We start from the raw sequence: 13,853 nt of genomic DNA, 5'->3' as shown, positions 1-13,853 counted from the left end.
TCTCAGTGACAGTGCGCTATTTCAGCAGTTCCTTGTTGTGTGTGTGTGTGTGTTCTCAGTGACAGTGCACTGTTTCAGCAGTTCCTAGTTGTGTGTGAGTGTTCTCAGTGACAGTGCACTGTTTAAGCAGTTGCTAGTTGAGTGTGTGTGTTCTCAGTGACCGTGCACTGTTTCAACAGTTCCTAGTTGCGTGTGTGTGTTCTCAGTGACAGTGCACTGTTTCAGCAGTTGCTAGTTGTGTGTGTGTGTTCTCAGTGACAGTGCATTGTTTCAGCTGTTCCTAGTTGTGTGTGTGTGTTCTCAGTGACAGTGCAGTGTTTCAGCAGTTCCTAGTTGTGTGTGTGTTTTCTCAGTGACAGTGCGCTGTTTCATCAGTTCCTTGTTGTGTGTGATTGTTCTTAGTAACAGTGCGCTGTTTCAGTAGTTCCCAGTTGTCTATGTGTATTCTCAGTGACAGTGCACTGTTTCAGCAGTTCCTAGTTATGTGTTCGTGCTCTCAGTGATGGCACACTGTTTCAGCAGTTGCTAGTTGAGTGTGTGTGTTCTCAGTGACAGTGCACTGCTTCAGCAGTTTCTAGTTGTGTGTGTGTGTTCTCAGTGACAGTGCACTGTTTCAGTAGTTCCTAGTTGTGTGTGATTGTTCTCAGTGACAGTGCACTGATTCAGCAATTCCTAGTGGTGTGTCTGTTCTCAGTGGAAGTGCACTGTTTCAGCAGTTCCTAGTTGTGTGTGTGTGTTCTCAGTGACAGTGCACTGTTTCAGCAGTTCCTAGTTATGTGTTCGTGCTCTCAGTGATAGCACACTGTTTCAGCAGTTGCTATTTGAGTGTGTGTGTTCTCATTGACAGTGCACTGCTTCAGCAGTTGCTCGTTGAGTGTGTGTGTTCTCAGTGACAGTGCACTGTTTCAGCAGTTGCTAGTTGCGTGTGTGTGTTCTCAGTGACCGTGCACTGCTTCAGCAGTTGCTAGTTGAGTGTGTGTGCTCTCAGTGACAGTGCACTGTTTCAGCAGTTGCTAGTTGTGTGTGTGTCTTCTCAGTGTCCGTGCACTGTTTCAGCAGTTCCAAGTTGTGTGTGTGCGTTCTCAATGACAGTGCACTGTTTGAGCAGTTCCTGCTTGTGTGTGTGTTTTCTCAGTTACAGTGCACTTTTTCAGCAGTTCCTAGTTGTGTGTGTTCTCAGTGGCAGTGCACTGTTTCAGCTGTTCCTTGTTGTGTGTGTGTGTTCTCAGTGACAGTGCACTGTTTCAGCAGTTACTAGTTATGTGTGTGCATTCTCAGAGACAGTGCGCTGTTTCAGCAGTTCCTTGTTGTTTGTGTTTATGTGTGGTCTCAGTGACAGTGCACTGTTTCAGCAGTTCCTAGTTGAGTGTGTGTGTTCTCAGTGTCAGTGCACTGTTCAGCATTTCCTAGTTGTGTGTGAGTGTTCTCAGTGACAGTGCACTGTTTCAGTAGTTCCTAGTTGTGTGTGAGTGTTCTCAGTGACAGTGCACTGATTCAGCAATTCCTGGTGGTGTGTGTGTTCTCAGTGAAAGTTCACTGTTTCAGCAGTTCCTAGTTTTGTGTGTGTGTTCTCAGTGACAGTGCACTGTTTCAGCAGTTCCGAGTTATGTGTTCGTGCTCTCAGTGATGGCACACTGTTTCAGCAGTTGCTAGTTGAGTGTGTGTGTTCTCAGTGACATTGCACTGCTTCAGCAGTTTCTAGTTGTGTGTGAGTGTTCTCAGTGACAGTGCACTGATTCAGCAATTCCTGGTGGTGTGTGTGTTCTCAGTGAAAGTTCACTGTTTCAGCAGTTCCTAGTTTTGTGTGTGTGTTCTCAGTGACAGTGCACTGTTTCAGCAGTTCCGAGTTATGTGTTCGTGCTCTCAGTGATGGCACACTGTTTCAGCAGTTGCTAGTTGTGTGTGTGTGTTCTCAGTGACAGTGCACTGTTTCAGTAGTTCCTAGTTGTGTGTGATTGTTCTCAGTGACAGTGCACTGATTCAGCAATTCCTAGTGGTGTGTGTGTTCTCAGTGGAAGTGCACTGTTTCAGCAGTTCCTAGTTGTGTGTGTGTGTTCTCAGTGACAGTGCACTGTTTCAGCAGTTCCTAGTTATGTGTTCGTGCTCTCAGTGATAGCACACTGTTTCAGCAGTTGCTAGTTGAGTGTGTGTGTTCTCAGTGACAGTGCACTGCTTCAGCAGTTGCTAGTTGAGTGTGTGTGTTCTCAGTGACAGTGCACTGTTTCAGCAGTTGCTAGTTGCGTGTGTGTGTTCTCAGTGACCGTGCACTGCTTCAGCAGTTGCTAGTTGAGTGTGTGTGTTCTCAGTGACAGTGCACTGATTCAGCAATTCCTAGTGGTGTGTGTGTTCTCAGTGGAAGTGCACTGTTTCAGCAGTTCCTAGTTGTGTGTGTGTGTTCTCAGTGACAGTGCACTGTTTCAGCAGTTCCTAGTTATGTGTGTGTGTGTTCTCAGTGACAGTGCACTGTTTCAGCTGTTCCTTGTTGTGTGTGTGTGTTCTCAGTGACATTGCACTGCTTCAGCAGTTTCTAGTTGTGTGTGTGTGTTCTCAGTGACAGTGCACTGTTTCAGTAGTTCCTAGTTGTGTGTGATTGTTCTCAGTGACAGTGCACTGATTCAGCAATTCCTAGTGGTGTGTGTGTTCTCAGTGGAAGTGCACTGTTTCAGCAGTTCCTAGTTGTGTGTGTGTGTTCTCAGTGACAGTGCACTGTTTCAGCAGTTCCTAGTTATGTGTTCGTGCTCTCAGTGATAGCACACTGTTTCAGCAGTTGCTAGTTGAGTGTGTGTGTTCTCAGTGACAGTGCACTGCTTCAGCAGTTACTATTTATGTGTGTGCGTTCTCATAGACAGTGCGATGTTTCAGCAGTTCCTTGTTGTTTGTGTGTGTGTGTTCTCAGTGACAGTGCACTGTTTCAGCAGTTCCTAGTTGTGTGTGTGTGTTCTCAGTGACAGTGCACTGTTTAAGCAGTTCCTAGTTGTGTGTGTGTGTTCTCAGTGACAGTGCACTGTTTCAGCAGTTTCTAGTGGTGTGTGTGTGTGTTCGCAGTGACAGTGCACTTTTTCAGCTGTTCCTAGTTGTGTGTGTGTGTGTTCTCAGTGACAGTGCACTGTTTCAGCAGTTCCTTGTTGAGTGTGTGTGTTCTCAGTGACAGTGCACTGTTTAAGCAGTTCCTAGTTGTGTGTGTGTTATCAGTGACAGTGCACTGTTTCAGCAGTTCCTAGTTGTGTGTGTGTTCTCAGTGACAGTGCACTGTTTCAGCAGTTACTTGTTGAGTGTGTGTGTTCTCAGTGACAGTGCACTTTTTCAGCTGTTCCTCGTTGTGTGTGTGTGTGTGTGTGTGTGTGTTCTCAGTGAATGTGCGCTGTTTCACCAGTTCCTAGTTGTGTGTGTGTGTTCTCAGTGAAAGTGCACTGTTTCAGCAGTTGCTAGTTGTGTGTGTGTGTTCTCAGTGACAGTGCACTGTTTCAGCAGTTCCCAGTTATGTGTGCGTGCTCTCAGTGATAGCACACTGTTTTAATAGTTCCTTGTGATGTGTGTGTGTTCTCAGTGTCAGTGCACTGTTCAGCATTTCCTAGTTGTGTGTGAGTGTTCTCAGTGACAGTGCACTGTTTCAGTAGTTCCTAGTGTTGTGTGAGTGTTCTCAGTGACAGTGCACTGATTCAGCAATTCCTAGTGGTGTGTGTGTTCTCAGTGACAGTGCACTGATTCAGCAATTCCTAGTGGTGTGTGTGTTCTCAGTGGAAGTGCACTGTTTCAGCAGTTCCTAGTTGTGTGTGTGTGTTCTCAGTGACAGTGCACTGTTTCCGCAGTTCCTAGTTATGTGTTCGTGCTCTCAGTGATAGCACACTGTTTCAGCAGTTCCTCGTTGTGTTTGTGTTTTCTCAGTGACAGTGCACTGTTTCAGCAGTTCCTAGTTATGTGTGCGTGCTCTCAGTGATAGCACACTGTTTCAGTAGTTCCTTGTGATGTGTGTGTGTTCTCAGTGTCAGTGCACTGTTCAGAAGTTCCTAGTTGTGTGTGAGTGTTCTCAGTGACAGTGCACTGTTTCAGCAGTTGCTAGTTGAGTGTGTGTGTGTTCTCACTGACAGTGCACTGTTTCAGCTGTTCCTAGTTGTGTGTGTGTGTTCTCAGTGACAGTGCACTGTTCAGCTGTTCCTCGTAGTGTGTGTGTGTTCTCAGTGACTGTGCACTGTTTCAGCTGTTCCTAGTTGTGCGTGTGTGTTCTCAGTGACAGTGCGCTATTTCAGCAGTTCCTTGTTGTGTGTGTGTGTGTTCACAGTGACAGTGCACTGTTTCAGCAGTTCCTAGTTGCGTGTGTGTGTTCTCAGTGACAGTGCACTGTTTCAGCAGTTGCTAGTTGAGTGTGTGTGTTCTCAGTGACAGTGCACTGCTTCAGCAGTTGCTCGTTGAGTATGTGTGTTCTCAGTGACAGTGTCCTATTTCAGCAGTTCCTTGTTGTGTGTGTGTGTGTGTGTGTGTGTTCTCAGTGACAGTGCACTGTTTCAGCAGTTCCTAGTTGCGTGTGTGTTTTCTCAGTGACAGTGCACTGTTCAGGTGTTCCGAGTTGTGTGTGTGTGTTCTCATTGACAGCGCACTGTTTCAGCAGTTGCTAGTTGTGTGTGTGTGTTCTCAGTGACAGTGCACTGTTTCAGCTGTTCCTAGTTGTGTGTGTGTGTTCTCAGTGACAGTGCACTGTTTCAGCCGTTGCTCGTTGTGGTGTGTTCTCAGTGACAGTGCACTGTTTCAGCCGTTGCTCGTTGTGGTGTGTTCTCAGAGACAGTGCGCTGTTTCAGCAGTTCTTTGTTGTTTGTGTGTGTGTGTGTTCTCACTGACAGTGCACTGTTTCAGCAGTTCCTAGTTGGGTGTTTGTTCTCACTGACAGTGCACTGTTTCAGCAGTTCCGAGTTGCATGTGTGTGTTCTCAGTGACAGTGCACTGTTTCAGCTGTTCCTAGTTGTGTGTGTGTGTTCACAGTGACAGTGCACTGTTCAGCTGTTCCTCGTAGTGTGTGTGTGTTCTCAGTGACTGTGCACTGTTTCAGCTGTTCCTAGTTGTGCGTGTGTGTTCTCAGTGACAGTGCGCTATTTCAGCAGTTCCTTGTTGTGTGTGTGTGTGTGTTCTCAGTGACAGTGCACTGTTTCAGCAGTTCCTAGTTGTGTGTGAGTGTTCTCAGTGACAGTGCACTGTTTAAGCAGTTGCTAGTTGAGTGTGTGTGTTCTCAGTGACCGTGCACTGTTTCAACAGTTCCTAGTTGCGTGTGTGTGTTCTCAGTGACAGTGCACTGTTTCAGCAGTTGCTAGTTGTGTGTGTGTGTTCTCAGTGACAGTGCAGTGTTTCAGCAGTTCCTAGTTGTGTGTGTGTTTTCTCAGTGACAGTGCGCTGTTTCATCAGTTCCTTGTTGTGTGTGATTGTTCTTAGTAACAGTGCGCTGTTTCAGTAGTTCCCAGTTGTCTATGTGTATTCTCAGTGACAGTGCACTGTTTCAGCAGTTCCTAGTTATGTGTTCGTGCTCTCAGTGATGGCACACTGTTTCAGCAGTTGCTAGTTGAGTGTGTGTGTTCTCAGTGACAGTGCACTGCTTCAGCAGTTTCTAGTTGTGTGTGTGTGTTCTCAGTGACAGTGCACTGTTTCAGTAGTTCCTAGTTGTGTGTGATTGTTCTCAGTGACAGTGCACTGATTCAGCAATTCCTAGTGGTGTGTCTGTTCTCAGTGGAAGTGCACTGTTTCAGCAGTTCCTAGTTGTGTGTGTGTGTTCTCAGTGACAGTGCACTGTTTCAGCAGTTCCTAGTTATGTGTTCGTGCTCTCAGTGATAGCACACTGTTTCAGCAGTTGCTATTTGAGTGTGTGTGTTCTCATTGACAGTGCACTGCTTCAGCAGTTGCTAGTTGAGTGTGTGTGTTCTCAGTGACAGTGCACTGTTTCAGCAGTTGCTAGTTGCGTGTGTGTGTTCTCAGTGACCGTGCACTGCTTCAGCAGTTGCTAGTTGAGTGTGTGTGCTCTCAGTGACAGTGCACTGTTTCAGCAGTTGCTAGTTGTGTGTGTGTCTTCTCAGTGTCCGTGCACTGTTTCAGCAGTTCCAAGTTGTGTGTGTGCGTTCTCAATGACAGTGCACTGTTTGAGCAGTTCCTGCTTGTGTGTGTGTTTTCTCAGTTACAGTGCACTTTTTCAGCAGTTCCTAGTTGTGTGTGTTCTCAGTGGCAGTGCACTGTTTCAGCTGTTCCTTGTTGTGTGTGTGTGTTCTCAGTGACAGTGCACTGTTTCAGCAGTTACTAGTTATGTGTGTGCATTCTCAGAGACAGTGCGCTGTTTCAGCAGTTCCTTGTTGTTTGTGTTTGTGTGTGGTCTCAGTGACAGTGCACTGTTTCAGCAGTTCCTAGTTGAGTGTGTGTGTTCTCAGTGTCAGTGCACTGTTCAGCATTTCCTAGTTGTGTGTGAGTGTTCTCAGTGACAGTGCACTGTTTCAGTAGTTCCTAGTTGTGTGTGAGTGTTCGCAGTGACAGTGCACTGATTCAGCAATTCCTGGTGGTGTGTGTGTTCTCAGTGAAAGTTCACTGTTTCAGCAGTTCCTAGTTTTGTGTGTGTGTTCTCAGTGACAGTGCACTGTTTCAGCAGTTCCGAGTTATGTGTTCGTGCTCTCAGTGATGGCACACTGTTTCAGCAGTTGCTAGTTGAGTGTGTGTGTTCTCAGTGACATTGCACTGCTTCAGCAGTTTCTAGTTGTGTGTGTGTGTTCTCAGTGACAGTGCACTGTTTCAGTAGTTCCTAGTTGTGTGTGATTGTTCTCAGTGACAGTGCACTGATTCAGCAATTCCTAGTGGTGTGTGTGTTCTCAGTGGAAGTGCACTGTTTCAGCAGTTCCTAGTTGTGTGTGTGTGTTCTCAGTGACAGTGCACTGTTTCAGCAGTTCCTAGTTATGTGTTCGTGCTCTCAGTGATAGCACACTGTTTCAGCAGTTGCTAGTTGAGTGTGTGTGTTCTCAGTGACAGTGCACTGCTTCAGCAGTTGCTAGTTGAGTGTGTGTGTTCTCAGTGACAGTGCACTGTTTCAGCAGTTGCTAGTTGCGTGTGTGTGTTCTCAGTGACCGTGCACTGCTTCAGCAGTTGCTAGTTGAGTGTGTGTGTTCTCAGTGACAGTGCACTGATTCAGCAATTCCTAGTGGTGTGTGTGTTCTCAGTGGAAGTGCACTGTTTCAGCAGTTCCTAGTTGTGTGTGTGTGTTCTCAGTGACAGTGCACTGTTTCAGCAGTTCCTAGTTATTTGTGTGTGTGTTCTCAGTGACAGTGCACTGTTTCAGCTGTTCCTTGTTGTGTGTGTGTGTTCTCAGTGACATTGCACTGCTTCAGCAGTTTCTAGTTGTGTGTGTGTGTTCTCAGTGACAGTGCACTGTTTCAGTAGTTCCTAGTTGTGTGTGATTGTTCTCAGTGACAGTGCACTGATTCAGCAATTCCTAGTGGTGTGTGTGTTCTCAGTGGAAGTGCACTGTTTCAGCAGTTCCTAGTTGTGTGTGTGTGTTCTCAGTGACAGTGCACTGTTTCAGCAGTTCCTAGTTATGTGTTCGTGCTCTCAGTGATAGCACACTGTTTCAGCAGTTGCTAGTTGAGTGTGTGTGTTCTCAGTGACAGTGCACTGCTTCAGCAGTTACTATTTATGTGTGTGCGTTCTCATAGACAGTGCGATGTTTCAGCAGTTCCTTGTTGTTTGTGTGTGTGTGTTCTCAGTGACAGTGCACTGTTTCAGCAGTTCCTAGTTGTGTGTGTGTGTTCTCAGTGACAGTGCACTGTTTAAGCAGTTCCTAGTTGTGTGTGTGTGTTCTCAGTGACAGTGCACTGTTTCAGCAGTTTCTAGTGGTGTGTGTGTGTGTTCGCAGTGACAGTGCACTTTTTCAGCTGTTCCTAGTTGTGTGTGTGTGTGTTCTCAGTGACAGTGCACTGTTTCAGCAGTTCCTTGTTGAGTGTGTGTGTTCTCAGTGACAGTGCACTGTTTAAGCAGTTCCTAGTTGTGTGTGTGTTATCAGTGACAGTGCACTGTTTCAGCAGTTCCTAGTTGTGTGTGTGTTCTCAGTGACAGTGCACTGTTTCAGCAGTTACTTGTTGAGTGTGTGTGTTCTCAGTGACAGTGCACTTTTTCAGCTGTTCCTCGTTGTGTGTGTGTGTGTGTGTGTGTGTTCTCAGTGAATGTGCGCTGTTTCACCAGTTCCTAGTTGTGTGTGTGTGTTCTCAGTGAAAGTGCACTGTTTCAGCAGTTGCTAGTTGTGTGTGTGTGTTCTCAGTGACAGTGCACTGTTTCAGCAGTTCCCAGTTATGTGTGCGTGCTCTCAGTGATAGCACACTGTTTTAATAGTTCCTTGTGATGTGTGTGTGTTCTCAGTGTCAGTGCACTGTTCAGCATTTCCTAGTTGTGTGTGAGTGTTCTCAGTGACAGTGCACTGTTTCAGTAGTTCCTAGTGTTGTGTGAGTGTTCTCAGTGACAGTGCACTGATTCAGCAATTCCTAGTGGTGTGTGTGTTCTCAGTGACAGTGCACTGATTCAGCAATTCCTAGTGGTGTGTGTGTTCTCAGTGGAAGTGCACTGTTTCAGCAGTTCCTAGTTGTGTGTGTGTGTTCTCAGTGACAGTGCACTGTTTCCGCAGTTCCTAGTTATGTGTTCGTGCTCTCAGTGATAGCACACTGTTTCAGCAGTTCCTCGTTGTGTTTGTGTTTTCTCAGTGACAGTGCACTGTTTCAGCAGTTCCTAGTTATGTGTGCGTGCTCTCAGTGATAGCACACTGTTTCAGTAGTTCCTTGTGATGTGTGTGTGTTCTCAGTGTCAGTGCACTGTTCAGAAGTTCCTAGTTGTGTGTGAGTGTTCTCAGTGACAGTGCACTGTTTCAGCAGTTGCTAGTTGAGTGTGTGTGTGTTCTCACTGACAGTGCACTGTTTCAGCTGTTCCTAGTTGTGTGTGTGTGTTCTCAGTGACAGTGCACTGTTCAGCTGTTCCTCGTAGTGTGTGTGTGTTCTCAGTGACTGTGCACTGTTTCAGCTGTTCCTAGTTGTGCGTGTGTGTTCTCAGTGACAGTGCGCTATTTCAGCAGTTCCTTGTTGTGTGTGTGTGTGTTCACAGTGACAGTGCACTGTTTCAGCAGTTCCTAGTTGCGTGTGTGTGTTCTCAGTGACAGTGCACTGTTTCAGCAGTTGCTAGTTGAGTGTGTGTGTTCTCAGTGACAGTGCACTGCTTCAGCAGTTGCTCGTTGAGTATGTGTGTTCTCAGTGACAGTGTCCTATTTCAGCAGTTCCTTGTTGTGTGTGTGTGTGTGTGTGTGTGTTCTCAGTGACAGTGCACTGTTTCAGCAGTTCCTAGTTGCGTGTGTGTTTTCTCAGTGACAGTGCACTGTTCAGGTGTTCCGAGTTGTGTGTGTGTGTTCTCATTGACAGCGCACTGTTTCAGCAGTTGCTAGTTGTGTGTGTGTGTTCTCAGTGACAGTGCACTGTTTCAGCTGTTCCTAGTTGTGTGTGTGTGTTCTCAGTGACAGTGCGCTATTTCAGCAGTTCCTTGTTGTGTGTGTGTGTTTGTGTTCTCAGTGACAGTGCACTGTTTCAGCAGTTGCTGGTTGAGTGTGTGTGTTCTCAGTGACAGTGCCCTATTTCAGCAGTTCCTTGTTGTGTGTGTGTGTGTTCTCACTGACAGTGCACTGTTTCAGCAGTTCCTAGTTGTGTGTGTGTGTTCTCAGTGACAGTGCACTGTTTAAGCAGTTGCTAGTTGAGTGTGTGTGTTCTCAGTGACCGTGCACTGTTTCAACAGTTCCTAGTTGCGTGTGTGTGTTCTCAGTGACAATGAACTGTTTCAGCAGTTGCTAGTTGTGTGTGTGTTCTCAGTGACAGTGCACTGTTTCAGCTGTTCCTAGTTGTGTGTGTGTGTTCTCAGTGACAGTGCACTGTTCAGCTGTTCCTAGTTGTGTGTGCGTGTTCTCAGTAACAGTGCACTGTTTCAGCAGTTCCTAGTTGCGTGTGTGTGTTCTCAGTGACAGTGCACTGTTTCAGCAGTTGCTAGTTGTGTGTGTGTGTGTGTTCTCAGTGAATGTGCGCTGTTTCAGCAGTTCCTAGTTGTGTGTGTGTTTTCTCAGTTACAGTGCACTTTTTCAGCCGTTCCTAGTTGTGTGTGTGTGTGTTCTCAGTGACAGTGCACTGTTTCAGCAGTTTCTAGTTGAGTGTGTGTGTTCTCAGTGACAGTGCACTGTTTAAGCAGTTGCTAGTTGAGTGTGTGTGTTCTCAGTGACCGTGCACTGTTTCAACAGTTCCTAGTTGCGTGTGTGTGTTCTCAGTGACAGTGCACTGTTTCAGCAGTTGCTAGTTGTGTGTGTGTTCTCAGTGACAGTGCACTGTTTCAGCTGTTCCTAGTTGTGTGTGTGTGTTCTCAGTGACAGTGCACTGTTCAGCTGTTCCTAGTTGTGTGTGCGTGTTCTCAGTAACAGTGCACTGTTTCAGCAGTTCCTAGTTGCGTGTGTGTGTTCTCAGTGACAGTGCACTGTTTCAGCAGTTGCTAGTTGTGTGTGTGTTCTCAGTGACAGTGCACTGTTTCAGCAGTTGCTAGTTGTGTGTGTGTGTTCTCAGTGACAGTGCGCTATTTCAGTAGTTCCTTGTTGTGTGTGTGTGTTTGTGTTCTCAGTGACAGTGCACTGTTTCAGCAGTTGCTGGTTGAGTGTGTGTGTTCTCAGTGACAGTGCCCTATTTCAGCAGTTCCTTGTTGTGTGTGTGTTTGTTCTCACTGACAGTGCACTGTTTCAGCAGTTCCTAGTTGTGTGTGTGTGTTCTCAGTGACAGTGCACTGTTTAAGCAGTTGCTAGTTGAGTGTGTGTGTTCTCAGTGACCGTGCACTGTTTCAACAGTTCCTAGTTGCGTGTGTGTGTTCTCAGTGACAATGAACTGTTTCAGCAGTTGCTAGTTGTGTGTGTGTTCTCAGTGACAGTGCACTGTTTCAGCTGTTCCTAGTTGTGTGTGTGTGTTCTCAGTGACAGTGCACTGTTCAGCTGTTCCTAGTTGTGTGTGCGTGTTCTCAGTAACAGTGCACTGTTTCAGCAGTTCCTAGTTGCGTGTGTGTGTTCTCAGTGACAGTGCACTGTTTCAGCAGTTGCTAGTTGTGTGTGTGTGTGTGTTCTCAGTGAATGTGCGCTGTTTCAGCAGTTCCTAGTTGTGTGTGTGTTTTCTCAGTTACAGTGCACTTTTTCAGCCGTTCCTAGTTGTGTGTGTGTGTGTTCTCAGTGACAGTGCACTGTTTCAGCAGTTTCTAGTTGAGTGTGTGTGTTCTCAGTGACAGTGCACTGTTTAAGCAGTTGCTAGTTGAGTGTGTGTGTTCTCAGTGACCGTGCACTGTTTCAACAGTTCCTAGTTGCGTGTGTGTGTTCTCAGTGACAGTGCACTGTTTCAGCAGTTGCTAGTTGTGTGTGTGTTCTCAGTGACAGTGCACTGTTTCAGCTGTTCCTAGTTGTGTGTGTGTGTTCTCAGTGACAGTGCACTGTTCAGCTGTTCCTAGTTGTGTGTGCGTGTTCTCAGTAACAGTGCACTGTTTCAGCAGTTCCTAGTTGCGTGTGTGTGTTCTCAGTGACAGTGCACTGTTTCAGCAGTTGCTAGTTGTGTGTGTGTGTCTGTGTTCTCAGTGAATGTGCGCTGTTTCAGCAGTTCCTAGTTGTGTGTGTGTTTTCTCAGTTACAGTGCACTTTTTCACCCGTTCCTAGTTGTGTGTGTGTGTGTTCTCAGTGACAGTGCACTGTTTCAGCAGTTTCTAGTTATGTGTGTGCGTTCTCAGAGACAGTGCGCTGTTTCAGCAGTTCCTTGTTGTTTGTGTGTGTGTGTGTTCTCAGTGACAGTGCACTGTTTCAGCAGTTCCCAGTTGAGTGTGTGTGTTCTCAGTGAAAGTGCACTGTTTCAGCAGTTTCTAGTTGTGTGTGTGTGTTCTAAGTGACAGTGCACTTTTTCAGCTGTACCTAGTTGTGTGTGTGTGTGTGTGTGTGTGTGTGTGTGTGTGTTCTCAGTGAATGTGCGCTGTTTCAGCAGTTCGTAGTTGTGTGTGTGTGTTCTCAGTGAAAGTGCACTGTTTCAGCAGTTCCTAGTTGTCTGTGTGTGTTCTCAGTGAAAGTGCACTGTTTCAGCAGTTCCGAGTTGTGTGTGTGTGTTCTCAGTGATTGTGCACTGTTTCAGCAGTTGCTCGTTGTGGTGTGTTCTCAGTGACAGTGCGCTGTTTCAGCAGTTCTTTGTTGTTTGTGTGTGTGTGTGTTCTCACTGACAGTGCACTGTTTCAGCACTTCCTAGTTGGGTGTTTGTTCTCACTGACAGTGAACTGTTTCAGCAGTTCCGAGTTGCGTGTGTGTGTTCTCACTGACAGTGCACTGTTTCAGCTGTTCCTAGTTGTGTGTGTGTGTTCACAGTGACAGTGCACTGTTCAGCTGTTCCTCGTAGTGTGTGTGTGTTCTCAGTGACTGTGCACTGTTTCAGCTGTTCCTAGTTGTGCGTGTGTGTTCTCAGTGACAGTGCGCTATTTCAGCAGTTCCTTGTTGTGTGTGTGTGTGTGTTCTCAGTGACAGTGCACTGTTTCAGCAGTTCCTAGTTGTGTGTGAGTGTTCTCAGTGACAGTGCACTGTTTAAGCAGTTGCTAGTTGAGTGTGTGTGTTCTCAGTGACCGTGCACTGTTTCAACAGTTCCTAGTTGCGTGTGTGTGTTCTCAGTGACAGTGCACTGTTTCAGCAGTTGCTAGTTGTGTGTGTGTGTTCTCAGTGACAGTGCACTGTTTCAGCTGTTCCTAGGTGTGTGTGTGTGTTCTCAGTAACAGTGCACTGTTCAGCTGTTCCTAGTTGTGTGTGCGTGTTCTCAGTGACAGTGCACTGTTTCAGCAGTTGCTAGTTGTGTGTGTGTTCTCAGTGACAGTGCACTGTTTCAGCTGTTCCTAGTTGTGTGTGTGTGTTCTCAGTGACAGTGCACTGTTCAGCTGTTCCTAGTTGTGTGTGCGTGTTCTCAGTAACAGTGCACTGTTTCAGCAGTTCCTAGTTGCGTGTGTGTGTTATCAGTGACAGTGCACTGTTTCAGCAGTTGCTAGTTGTGTGTGTGTGTGTGTTCTCATTGAATGTGCGCTGTTTCAGCAGTTCCTAGTTGTGTGTGTGTTTTCTCAGTTACAGTGCACTTTTTCAGCCGTTCCTAGTTGTGTGTGTGTGTGTTCTCAGTGACAGTGCACTGTTTCAGCAGTTTCTAGTTGAGTGTGTGTGTTCTCAGTGACAGTGCACTGTTTAAGCAGTTGCTAGTTGAGTGTGTGTGTTCTCAGTGACCGTGCACTGTTTCAACAGTTCCTAGTTGCGTGTGTGTGTTCTCAGTGACAGTGCACTGTTTCAGCAGTTGCTAGTTGTGTGTGTGTTCTCAGTGACAGTGCACTGTTTCAGCTGTTCCTAGTTGTGTGTGTGTGTTCTCAGTGACAGTGCACTGTTCAGCTGTTCCTAGTTGTGTGTGCGTGTTCTCAGTAACAGTGCACTGTTTCAGCAGATCCTAGTTGCGTGTGTGTGTTCTCAGTGACAGTGCACTTTTTCAGCAGTTGCTAGTTGTGTGTGTGTGTGTTCTCAGTGGCAGTGCACTGTTTCAGCTGTTCCTAGTTGTGTGTGTGTGTGTGTTCTCAGTGAATGTGCGCTGTTTCAGCAGTTCCTAGTTGTGTGTGTGTGTTCTCAGTGACAGTGCCCTTTTTCAGCTGTTCCTTGTTGTGTGTGTGTGTATTCTCAGTGACAGTGCACTGTTTCAGCAGTTGCTAGTTATGTGTGTGTGTTCTCAGTGACTGTGCACTGTTTCAGCAGTTTCTAGTTATGTGTGTGCGTTCTCAGAGACAGTGCGCTGTTTCAGCAGTTC

The sequence above is a fragment of the Chiloscyllium punctatum genome, chromosome 17 (genome assembly GCF_047496795.1).
Source record: "Chiloscyllium punctatum isolate Juve2018m chromosome 17, sChiPun1.3, whole genome shotgun sequence".
Taxonomy (NCBI): domain Eukaryota; kingdom Metazoa; phylum Chordata; class Chondrichthyes; order Orectolobiformes; family Hemiscylliidae; genus Chiloscyllium; species Chiloscyllium punctatum.
The sequence above is the reverse complement of the archived record's forward strand: the minus strand, read 5'-3'. Positions refer to the sequence as shown.